Raw genomic sequence first — 11,432 nt, forward strand, 5'->3', positions numbered from 1 at the left:
CAGTGGGCAGGACAAGGCAAGGGTCAGATCCAATGAAAGAGGTGCCAAATCCCAGCGGGCTGAGTCCTGGATGGAAGGAAAACAGGATCAGGGACCCAGTCGGCCCAGGGTAATTCTGAGTGATAGTTGTTTACCAAGGGCTCAGTCTTAAAGCTCATGCATAGGTCAGACTTCTTGAGAAAACCAGGCTTCTGATCATGTCTCAGAACACTAATGAGGATAGAACCTAACATCTGCTGATCCTCATTCAATATCCGTGACATCTTAACCAGGAGCTTCTAAAAAATGCCTGAAGTCCCCCATTCTTTCATACATGCGGCAGACTTTTCCTTAGCACCTACTTTGTGCCAGGCTCAGTGCTGGGCATTGGGATCACTGTGGTAAAGAATCCCAGTCTTATGACAATACAATGTGGTACAGGATGAGGCCTTAGGACAAGTAAAGGCCTGGCTTTGAGAGGACAGTGAAGAGAGGACACTGGTGGGGCAGTCAGGAAGGCTTCCTGGAGAAAGTGGCTGTAGAGTTCTGACAGGGTGCTGGGCAGCCCAGGCAGAGGGTAGAAGGGGGCAACACGGGTATGGCTGGAGGGCTGGAGTTAGCCCTGCCTCTGGAAATCTTTGAATGAAAGGAATCTGATTTGCATGAGGACTTGACCAAGGATCATGGCAGGTCTCTGGGTCAGAAAACTGAAACCAGGTAGGAACAATCAGTTTTCTGAATCCTGGGATATCAGGGAGTGGGAGTGGGTCAGCCCTGTGGGCTGTGAGTGTGGTGCTGGCAGGCTGAGGGAGGACTGCAGCCAGGCCATCAGGCTGTAGTGAAGAAGACTGGGGCGCTGCCAGCAGGCCTGAAGCTCTCAGCCTTGGTCAGAGATGGGTCCTGCCAGGATCCCGCTGGTATACGCCACAAGGCCATGTGGCAGCCTACCTTTTAAAGCCTGAGCCCCCAGGGAGCTGGGGGGTGGGGTGGGCACCTGTTCCTCCCACCAAAACGGGCTCCCAAGGAACATTCCTACTCCTTTAAAAGGTCTTTTTTTTTTTTTTTAAGGGCCCCTTTTAAAAGAGCTTAGCTCGGTTCTTACAGAAAAATTATCACAGGAGTGCTAATGATGCCCAAATAGTCCAGTTTTCTGAGCAAGCCTTCCCCATCCGACTGGCCAAGCCTGCCTCCTCACCCCAATACCAACAACACTAGGGTTTTCCACCCCCAAAAACCACCTCTATATACACACACACAGTGTGGTTCCTTCCTGGCCCAACACAGACGTAGCCCTCAGAGCTTGCTGGCATAATGAGCTCTACTAGTCAGGGACCTGAAGACAAGAAAAGGCCACACTGAGGCCAAAGAAGTGCTGTGTATGGACATCTCCCTTCTTTCAGTTCTTGCTCTGACCCACACACCAGGTCCCATAACACACACATGCCCACTGGCCAGGCAGATGATGGTGCTATGTCTGAGATGCAGAATAAGGTTTCCTGAGGGCCTCTGAGAAACAGAGGGGCACACGACCAGGAGGCCATTGCCTACCAGGACTGGAGTTCTGAAGAGAGAGCTAGCTGCAAGCAAGGTCTGGGACTTGGCTGCCTTATGTGTGCATGGGTGTGTGTGTGGGGGGGTAAGGTGTGGGCAGATTGTCGCTGAAGCCTCACCGTGGGGAAAGGTAACACCTCAGAGACAGTGTCAGAATGGAAAGAGAGGTGCGGCCCAGTTTCAGAGGTCGGAGAAGCACACAGAGGAAGCTGGGAAGGGCATCCCCAGAGCTGTAAGAAGGGATAGGGCCTGCGGTGATTCAAGAAGGAGGCAGTGAGGCACAGTGTCAAAAGCTGGGGGAGAGACTGCAGAGGACTGAAGCTGGCCGTTGGATTTAGCAGCTCCTGCTAGAAGCCCAGCGCCAACCACCTCAATATCCTGAGGCGGAAGACCTCGAGCTCAGGACCTCTGAGCTGCAGGCCGTCCCCTCTCCGTCAAGTGCGGCCCTCCGTTGCAGAGGAGGAAGGCTCAGTGCAGGAGGGCCTCCCCGCCTGGGCCGGGCCGGGAAAGGCGGGCAACGGACAGCCTCTCTGGGCCCTTCTCAGATTCAGACTTCGTTGGTGACCTGGCTCTTCCCTGCCCCTCGCCTCAGGGCCGGCGAGCAGGCGGCGGCCTCGCCAAGTAAGGTGGAGGGCTCCGGCCTCCGCGGAGGGGCAGAAGCACGCTGAGGACCCCGGGAGGGCGCGGGGTGGCCTCTGGAAGACGGGGGTCCCCGCTCCTAGCCCGGGGGCAGATCACCCGCTGAAACCTCGTGAGAGCCGCATCCCCAACGTGTCCAGGCCCGGGAGGGCGTCTCCGCCCGCAGGGACCCCTGAGCCTGGCTCTTGGCTCACAAACTCGGGCCTCGGGGTCGGGCTGGTGGGAAGGACAGCGCCCCCGCGCGGGTGGGCCGAAGCAGCCTTGGGACCTGCGAGGCGCGGAGCCGGCCCCTGCCCACCCGCCCGGGCGAAGCCGGCGCCACCTGGAGGGCTGGAAGGAGACCCTCGCTGGGGGCTGGGCCGACGCCTCGCTGGAGCTCCTGGTGCCTGACGATCCCCTCCCTTAACACCTGCCGCGTGCCCCACACCGCCTGGGCACCTTTTGACGCATTGGGGGAGCGGGGAGATGGGCCGTGTGGATGGGAGCAGGAAGTCAGGGCCCAGGGGCCAGGCCTTTGTAGCGGGCTGGATGGATCGTCTAGAGGGACAGGGGTGCAGGATACACTCTGGTTGACCCAGTTCTCAGCCAGGAACCTGGAAATCTTTTTGGCGCCAGTCTCTCTCCCTTCACTTCCAACCCATCACTAAGACTTGTCCATTCTTCTTGCTATAAATAGTGAGCCTTTTCTGAACCACTTTTCTGAAACCCCCATGACCACCCCCTCTTACCTCACACATATTGCAATTTGTAATTCTGTATAGGAATTCACAGCATGGCATTCAGGGTGTAAGAAATGCCACATTTGGGGGGGGGATAAATCACATTAAATACAGTTGGATGCCCCTCTTCTCATTGCAAGGATTGGCAGGAAATCTGATATTTGTCATTTTCCTGGAAGCTCACCCTGTCTCTGGGGCTGGTCACAATACTAGGAGGCCATCTTGAAAAGACACACAGAAATCATCACTATGGCTGCCCCCAGCTCAAGCCAGGCACTGGCAGCCTCACACCCTCTATACCAGCTTGGCCCAGGAGCACCAAAAGCCTGTTTACGCCTCGTTTCCTCAGGCACCCCTGTAGCCGTCCACATCTGAGGCCATCCCTCAGAGGCCCTGCAATCCAACCCCCAGGTCCCTGCCCTTTCTACAAACCTCAGTTCCCCAAGTCAAGCCACTCTACCCCCTTATCCATCAAAGCACCTAATACTTTAATCCCCTCTCTACCTTGGGCCATCTGTGGGCTTGGTCCTGGTTCTGGGTAGACCAGGGCCACATGGTTTTACATTTTCACCAGCAATCTATGAGGGTTCCAGTTTTTCCATCTTCTCATTGACACTTGTTATAATCCACCTTTTTCATTATAGCAGTAATTTCTTTCGCTTAATCCAAAATCTTAAATTTTTTCTTACACACCCAATAGGTATCTAATAAATATTGGTTGAATGGATGAATGAAAGTACAGGAAACAGATGGTTTTGGCAGGAAGATGAACTCAATTTGGCACATGGTGAGTAGGAGATGCTGGCGGGACAGCCAGAGAGAGGCATCCAGGAGACTTCTATAGTGGTCTGAGCCTGGGGAAGAGGTCTGGGCTCAAGGCAGAGATGGGGACCACATTAAAATGTGGGTCTCAGCAGCCCAAAGGCATGTGAGCCCATGAGAGAGGGTGAGTTTACCCCAGGAGAGTGTGGAAAGTGAGAGGAGGAGGGTCCAGGAGAGACCCCTGAGAAACGCCAACATTTAGGGGACAGGCAGAGGAAGGAGGCCTGGTGTGGAGCCTGCCCTGGAGCAGCAGAGGAGTCAGAGGAGACCCAGAAAAGAATGTGACCTTGGGGAAAACATCAAAGAAGAGTGGTCAGCAGGATAGAAGACTGGGGTGCTTCCCTGCTAGGTGGATTGAAAATGTCCATTGAACAAAATGGGTAAAATGCTGATACAGTTTGAAGTTTTGTAATGGGTACACAGAAATTCATTATACTATTCTCTCAACTTTCATGTATGTTGAAAATTTTTTATATTTAAAAGTGTCCCTGGCACTAGCAATGAAGAGATCATTAATTTGGGCAATGGTAGACTCTCTGAAGTGGGGAACAGATTCTCGATTCCAGTGAATAGGGGACAAGAAAGGAAGAAATCGAGTGTGTTTTCATACTCGATGCATGATTCACCGACATCCCCTTTAGCAATCATTGAGTCCATCCACCCCAAGTATCCCTAAGAGAAGGTTGTATGTAATAGTCATTAATTACTTTCATAGTCCCTTCGTGCCTCCCATACAAGGACCATTCTCTGCTAGACTCAGCAGAGAGCCAAGTGCTCTTCCTCAAAAGAAGGAAAACTGCTTGCCATGGGGTGCCCAGCTTTGCTCCTAAATCCTAGATATTTCATTGTGATTCTTCCATCAGGGTTTGCCATGTGGCAGAGCTGCTTTCCCTTCAGCCTGGACGTCCTGGAAGCCTTCTTTTCCTCTGGTCCCCACTCAAAGCCTGCAGCCTTACAGGTTTCTCAGTAAATGGATCAGAGCAGCACATCAATACGTGATGTATGTTTCCTCCAAAATACATAAAAGCCCAATACGGGCTGTGCTTCTTTCTTATTACCAGAAAGGGGCAGAAAGCACAGCAAGTCGTCTTTCACTTCACGGGATCTTTTCCAGCATGATCAAGATCACTGAACTCCCAGAAACTTCACTTGGGTGGCAGGCTCCTATGCTCTCATGGGATTTATTTCCCATTCTCAGATACGTTGGTGTCTGATAATGCATCTAAAGAACTTGCTGCTTCCCACTCCTAGCAACATGATGTCATCAATGTGGTAGACAAGCATGTCATCCTGTGATATGGGAAGATGACCCCAAATCTCCATAGACTAAGCTGTAACAGAGAACCAGAGACTCGATGAGTTTCAAGAGAATATGAGAAAGGTATACTGTTGTTCCAAGAGAAAGAAAACTGCTTCTGGGGCTGTCTACAAAGAGAAAAAATTTGTCAGACAAATAGCTTTACACCAAGTGATAAAAAGCTATGTAAATTTGCTCCCATAAAAAGATCACTCCTAGAATAGCACCTGCAACTCAAGTCACCATCTGAATAAGCTCAGGGCATTATCAATGCCCTATCATTCTGCAAGACTTGTGCCTTCTGCACAGACGAAACAGATGAGTTAAATGGGATGTAATAGAAACCATCCTGCATCTTTCAAGTCTTTGATGGTGGCAAAAATTTCTGTGATTCCCCCCGTCACAGCATTACTTTAAGTTTATTATTGTGGTAAGAAGGGGACTATCCAGGGGCTTTCACTTGGTCCTTTTGTCCACAAAGACCCTTATTCCACAGGTCTGGAGGCTCATATGTGAATTCCACCTGTACATTCCAATTATATAAACTGAAACTAAGAAAATAATTGTAGGATAAGTCCAGGGTCCCACTGGGTGTACCGTGTCTGGACTTGGGTCAAAACTCCAATCATCACCTGCCCACCTGGACCTCTACACAAGTGGCTTTCTGTGTCCTCAGGAATTTACATTAGATAGATTCAGTGTCCACTACACCCTGAAAAGTCTGGGTATTTTCCTTTCAAAGAGCACAGCTCTCTGGCAAATGGCCCAGCACCCTTTGTGGAAATCTAAAAGGAATATTTACAGTATAAATCTGTGGTGCTATTGAAAGGTCCTTTCTGGAGGGTACTAGCCTCTCTTTCATTCAGGAACTTCAGGTGAGAGACTGAGCTCTCTCACAGTGGCTCAAGTCAGGGTATTTGTTTTGTTTTCTTGCTTCTGTTATGGAGATTAAGGAGGACCTTAAAGGGCTCTCTCTCTGTTTGGTCCCTTTGGTCCTATTTGGCCCTTGATTGATTAGCCTTTGTTGAAGACATCTGTGGGCCAGAGCATGCTGATAACCACTCAAAGTCTGATCCCAGGTGGTCAAGCGCTGCTGCTTGTCCTCTGCTCCCCTGGGATCCGAGCCCATTTCCATGGCAGCATCCGCCATCTGCCTGCAGAGAGCAAGTACTGCACCATGTTCCAAAGATGCTCCCTTCACTCATGTATCTCTGGGTGCCCTGGTGAAGGAAGTGTCTTCCAGGCTCTGTAAGAGGAGGTTAGGCGTGTGGAACTCAGCCAGGAGGGGCATGAGTGGATCACACAGGATAAATCCACCTCAACATTCCTCCCTCCCTTAGTCTTTGGATTCCTTCTTCTATATTAATGCAAGGAACTTCTGGCATTTTGACTTCAATTAGCATAGGCCTGGTTTGAATCCACGTTCCAGTCAACCAGCTAAGCAAACAATGAAAACCACTCCTACCTGCTCAAACTGGCACATTGAATCCAGAATCTCAGGTAAATGTACCATTATTAATAAATTCAACCCAATGAAAATTATATTCCTCCCTCTCTGGACTCGCACCCACAGAACACATTCCCATATATATCATCCAGATTTTTACTGACATAGATTAGCAAAAGCTTGAGATTCTTTTTGATATGTATGCTGCCTCGTCCCAGACCTGACTCAGGAATTAGTCCTCTGAGGCCGGCAACGATCTAACCCCAGTTATGGGACTGGAGACCATGGGAGGGGGTGTGAAGTGAACTGGCCCCCTTGGGTGGTAGACTGAAATATGCCCCCAATATTCTGCTGCTCCTCCTATCCAGATTCACCCCTTCAATCTGGGCTGGCCTCGTGACTTGCTAGGACCAGTAGGACATGTGGGAAGTGCCATGATGCAGGTTGCAGAGCCAGGCCTCACAGGCTTAGCCCCTGCCTGCATCCTCCCGGAATCCTGAGGCCTCCAGGCTGTGAAGAAGCCAGCATGAACGACCGTGTGAACAGAGAGGCCTGGCATCCGGGCTGGCCCAGTGGAGCCCAGATCCAGTGAATGCAGCCATGCCAGCGAACCCAGACAAGGCCAGCCAACCTACAGAACTGTGAAAAGAATAAATTGTTGTTTGGAGGCACTGAGTGTGGAGTGGCTTGTTACTTGGCAACAAACAACAAAAACACTTTGCAGGGTAACTTCCAAGGCAGGGTCATTTCAAGGTTTTCAGGAAAGGTGGCACTAGCCTCGTCAGGCAAAGGAGCAGGGACTGTTTCTGCTGCACGGAGGCTCAGTGGGGCTAGGGGTTGGGGGGGGCTCTAAATCATCAAAGTCTTCCCATATGTCCCCTGTCTCATTCCCACCCTGAGATCAGTACCCTAGATGTCACCTGAGACTAGCAGTGCTGTGAATTCAACTGACAAATTGACCATATAATTTGGTGGCTGCAGCATCAAACTCATGTCACAATAAATCATAAAATGTAGCTTGGTGCTCCCCTCCTATTCTTGGACCCCTGCTTGTCTCCCCTGTTGGGTTGTGATCTTTGGCTTGTACGCAGTGTAGGGAAATGGAGGAATGACATGGAAAAAAGGAAAGTAATAGAGCTGTCCGCTCCTCAGCATGTGCATTTTAAGTGCAAAAACACTCCCTCATTCTTGCTGGAACAGCCAGGTGGGTCAGCCCAGGCCTGGGCAAGAATGAACCTGGTGCTCCCCCCACAGATGAGACACTGGAGAGTGGAGTGTAATGGAGCTGAGCAGACATATCCAGGTCACACTGAGGAAAAGGAAGAAAGACTGCAGCCAGATGTATGAAGGGTTGAGTGTCCCCAACAGCACCTGCAGGCATAATGCAGTCCGTGCCGTGAGAGATGCTGCGACAGAGCACTGGAGGGAGCCACACTTCTGACTGGAGGCCTGGAAGGTTCCCTGGGAGAGGTGGTGACCTTTGAGATAGGCCTAGAAAGATGAGGAGGGGCTCAACAGGCAGAGATGGGAGCAACATGAGACCAGGCAGAGGAGACAGCGTGAGCAAAAGGAAACAGGGAGGTGGTGAGAAGTGGAGAGGGGAGAATGGCAGGAAAGAAGGTTGGGGAAAGTGGAGGGGCTGAGTGGCAAAGACCATCTGTTCCGCTCCTATAAACTTTCACTGGCCCGCTCTGTGCCTCAGCCTGGGGCCTCCCCATCACCCCCGCCCCAGCCTTCTCCAGCAGTTCACCCCTCTGCTCTCCCCTCCAGCCTCTCCACCAGCCCCCTCACTGTGTTCGCAGCTCACCTGCCCATCCCAGCGGTTGCACCTCTGTTCCAGCTGCTCTTGTCATCTAGAATGCCTCTTTCCTTCATAGCTATCCAACACTAGCACCCCTTCTTCCAGGAGTCTTCCCTAACACTTCAGCCCAGCTGAACCCGAGGCACTGTGGCATCAGGGGAAGAATTGGGCTTTAAAGTTGCAGGGGTGTGGCTCAAAAACCAGCTCTGCTGTAGGATCTGGAATTACTACTTTCAGCTGATATTTATTGGCTACATATTTGCTAAGTACCATGGGTTACGTCATTTAACTTTTACCACATCCTTATGAAGTAATCTGTTATTCCCATCCTACTCTGAGGCAACTGAAGCTCAGAGAGGTTAAGTAACTGGCCCAAGGTCACACAGCTAGGGAGTGGCAGAGCTGGGACTCTCGTTGAGTCTGTCAGTCTCCAGTACCTCTGCAGCTAAGTACCACAGCACCCACTGAACCACTTCCTTTGAGCATTTATTAGGCACCTCCTGTGTGCAAAGCATTATGCTAGGTACAGGATGCAGCAAGACACCAGCAGACAAAGGCCTGCTCTCTAAGAGGTTATAGCCGGAGTCTTGGAAAGAGAATAAGCCCCATGCTGCAGGGACTGGGATAAAGATGATATAGATCCCATTGGTGACTGCTCCCTATAAACTGTGGAGTACGGAGCTCACTTCTTCCTCCACAACTAGGAGACAGAGGTTGCCATGTAGGCCAGGCTCTGTCATTGACCTGGGGGTGAACTTGGGCTGGTCACTTCACCTCTCTGAGCCCGTTTTCTCATCTATAACATGGGAAGTAATAGCTACTCCTCAGGGAAGCCCTGGGAATTAAGTGAGATCATACATGGCAGTGTTGGGCACATAGTAGGCACTCGGTAGGTTAATCCCCTACTTGCACCCACATCTGAGACCCTCACAATCTAACATCTGAGATTTTAACAAGCACCATGCTGGGAATAACAGGGCAATCCCTCCAATGGCCTCCAGGCGGCAGGAGAGCTCCACAAAGGACAGTGATGAGCCACTGGGGGCGTTGACACTGGTTGGACCACCCATAAGCCCCCACCCGACCCTCACCCATCTACCTCTGCCACCTGCATTGCCGCCCTCCCATCAGCAACTCCAGACCTCACTGCAGGGTGTTCGAGATGCGAGATGGGAGCACAGACCTCTTACCACCCTCCCCACCTATGCCAGGATGCAGGAGTGTGGCTTCTGCGCCTCCACACCCAGGCCTGGCTTATCTCACTGCCCACTCCCACCTGGTGGGAGAGCTGCTGCAGGATGAACTTCAGGGACAGGAGGCCTGGGTTCTATTCCAGTCTCTGAGCTGCACCTGTACGATAAGGATGACATCCTACCTAACTGGGCTATTGTGCAGATTACGTGAGACGAATATAGACTGTAAGCATGTCATGCACCTTCATGATTGAGGGCCAGTTCCTCTCCTGCCCTTACTGTATGGTGCAAAGGCAGGAACAACTACTCAACTGACTAGGATAAAATTCCAGCTCAGTCCCCACTGGCTGTGGGGCCTCAGACGGTCACGAAACCTCTCTCAGCCTTACTTATCTCACCGGTAAAATAAGGACAATCCCTACCCAGCCAAGCTATTAATAGGCTTAGATAAAATTATATAATCAAGTATCTAGTACACAGTAGGAGCAAAATACAAAAACAGTACGAGCTGCTACAACCAAAATCGCTGTTCTGACCAAGAAATGCCTACTCACCCTTCAAGGCCACCCACGCCACCTCCTCCTGGAAGTCTTCCTTGGTCTCCCCAGGCAGTCATGGCTTCCTCCTCTGGACTCCCAGAGCCCCTGTGTCCTTTCCAGAACAGTCCTTTCATTTACTCAGCAAATATGTTTTTAGTACCTTGTATGTGTTATGCTGAATCTAGGTGCAGGACACACAGCGATGAACAGACATGGTCCCTATTCTCGTGGAACTTCTATTCTAGTAGGGAAGACAGGGAACGTGTACAATAAGTGCATAGTTTTGTAGTGCTAAGGAATCAGTAAAATGAGAAAACAAAGTAAAGAAACAGATGGGAGCAAGGCTGGCTATATTGGGTGGTCAGGGAAAGCCTCTCTGAGCAGATGGCATTCAAGCTGTCCTGGATGACAAAAAACAGCCCTGTGAAGATCTAGAAGAACCATTTCCCAGGCAGAAGAACAGCTAGTGCAAAGGCCCTGAGGCAGAAAAACAAGGATTGCATGTCTGGCAACAGAATGAGCCGTAGAACGCAGTGAATACTTGTCTCCACCTCTAAATGAAGCCTGTTGAGGGTGGAGATCTCATTTACTGAGTCCACAGCACAGGACAGACCTGAACTCTGAAAAGTTTTGTTAAAACTCCATTGTGGTAATAATGGGAGTGAATCAGCCGGCCCTTCTGCAGTCCCATTCACATCTCAGTGGACTCCACTGAATTGCCTGGCCAGATAGGGGTCCCTCCCTGGACCAACTACGCCCAGGTTAGAGTTGTCGGCAGAGGGAAGCTAGAGAGGTGCCCACAGAGGGAGTGACCTCCGCAACGTCACACAGCCAGCAGGCACCAGAGATGGGGCTCACATCCAGTTTCCTCTGCTCCTCTGCCTTCCTGGCCAGCAGTCTCCTGTCCTGTGTTGGGGACACAGCCTCTCACTCCCTCAAGTGTGGTGTCAGGAGCCCTAATGAACATGAGAGGCCACAGACATGAGGACTGTGTCAGAAGGGACTGTACTAGTTTCCTCCTCCTCTCCTGCTACAAACCCAATACATTGGACCATCTGAGAGCAAGAATCCCCACAAGCTCCTTCCTTCCAAAGCCGGGCCCAAAGTCAGGCAACCTACTCCATGTGTGCCTGAGTTTGTACCCTCTGGCCCTGGGTATGAAATGAGGTCGGTTTGCAAAATGAAAGGCTAGGGGCTGAAGACTGGGTCCCTACACAGCAGGACCAGGATGCCCTGGACTCCAGGTTGAGCAGCCACAACCCCTCCAGGGCTGCCAGAGCCAGAACAACTTCCCGAGTCAGCACGCAGTGGACCCGCTGCACAGCACTGTCTGCACAGTTATCTGCAGGGCCTGATATGGGCTGTCAGTAGCAAATCTAGCTGAACTGAAAGAGACTTTGTCCCCTGAGAAGAATGATGGGTATCTCCTGATCCAATCTTCTTCT

The sequence above is a fragment of the Cynocephalus volans genome, chromosome 4, assembly GCF_027409185.1.
Source record: "Cynocephalus volans isolate mCynVol1 chromosome 4, mCynVol1.pri, whole genome shotgun sequence".
In the NCBI taxonomy this organism is placed as follows: Eukaryota; Metazoa; Chordata; class Mammalia; order Dermoptera; family Cynocephalidae; genus Cynocephalus; species Cynocephalus volans.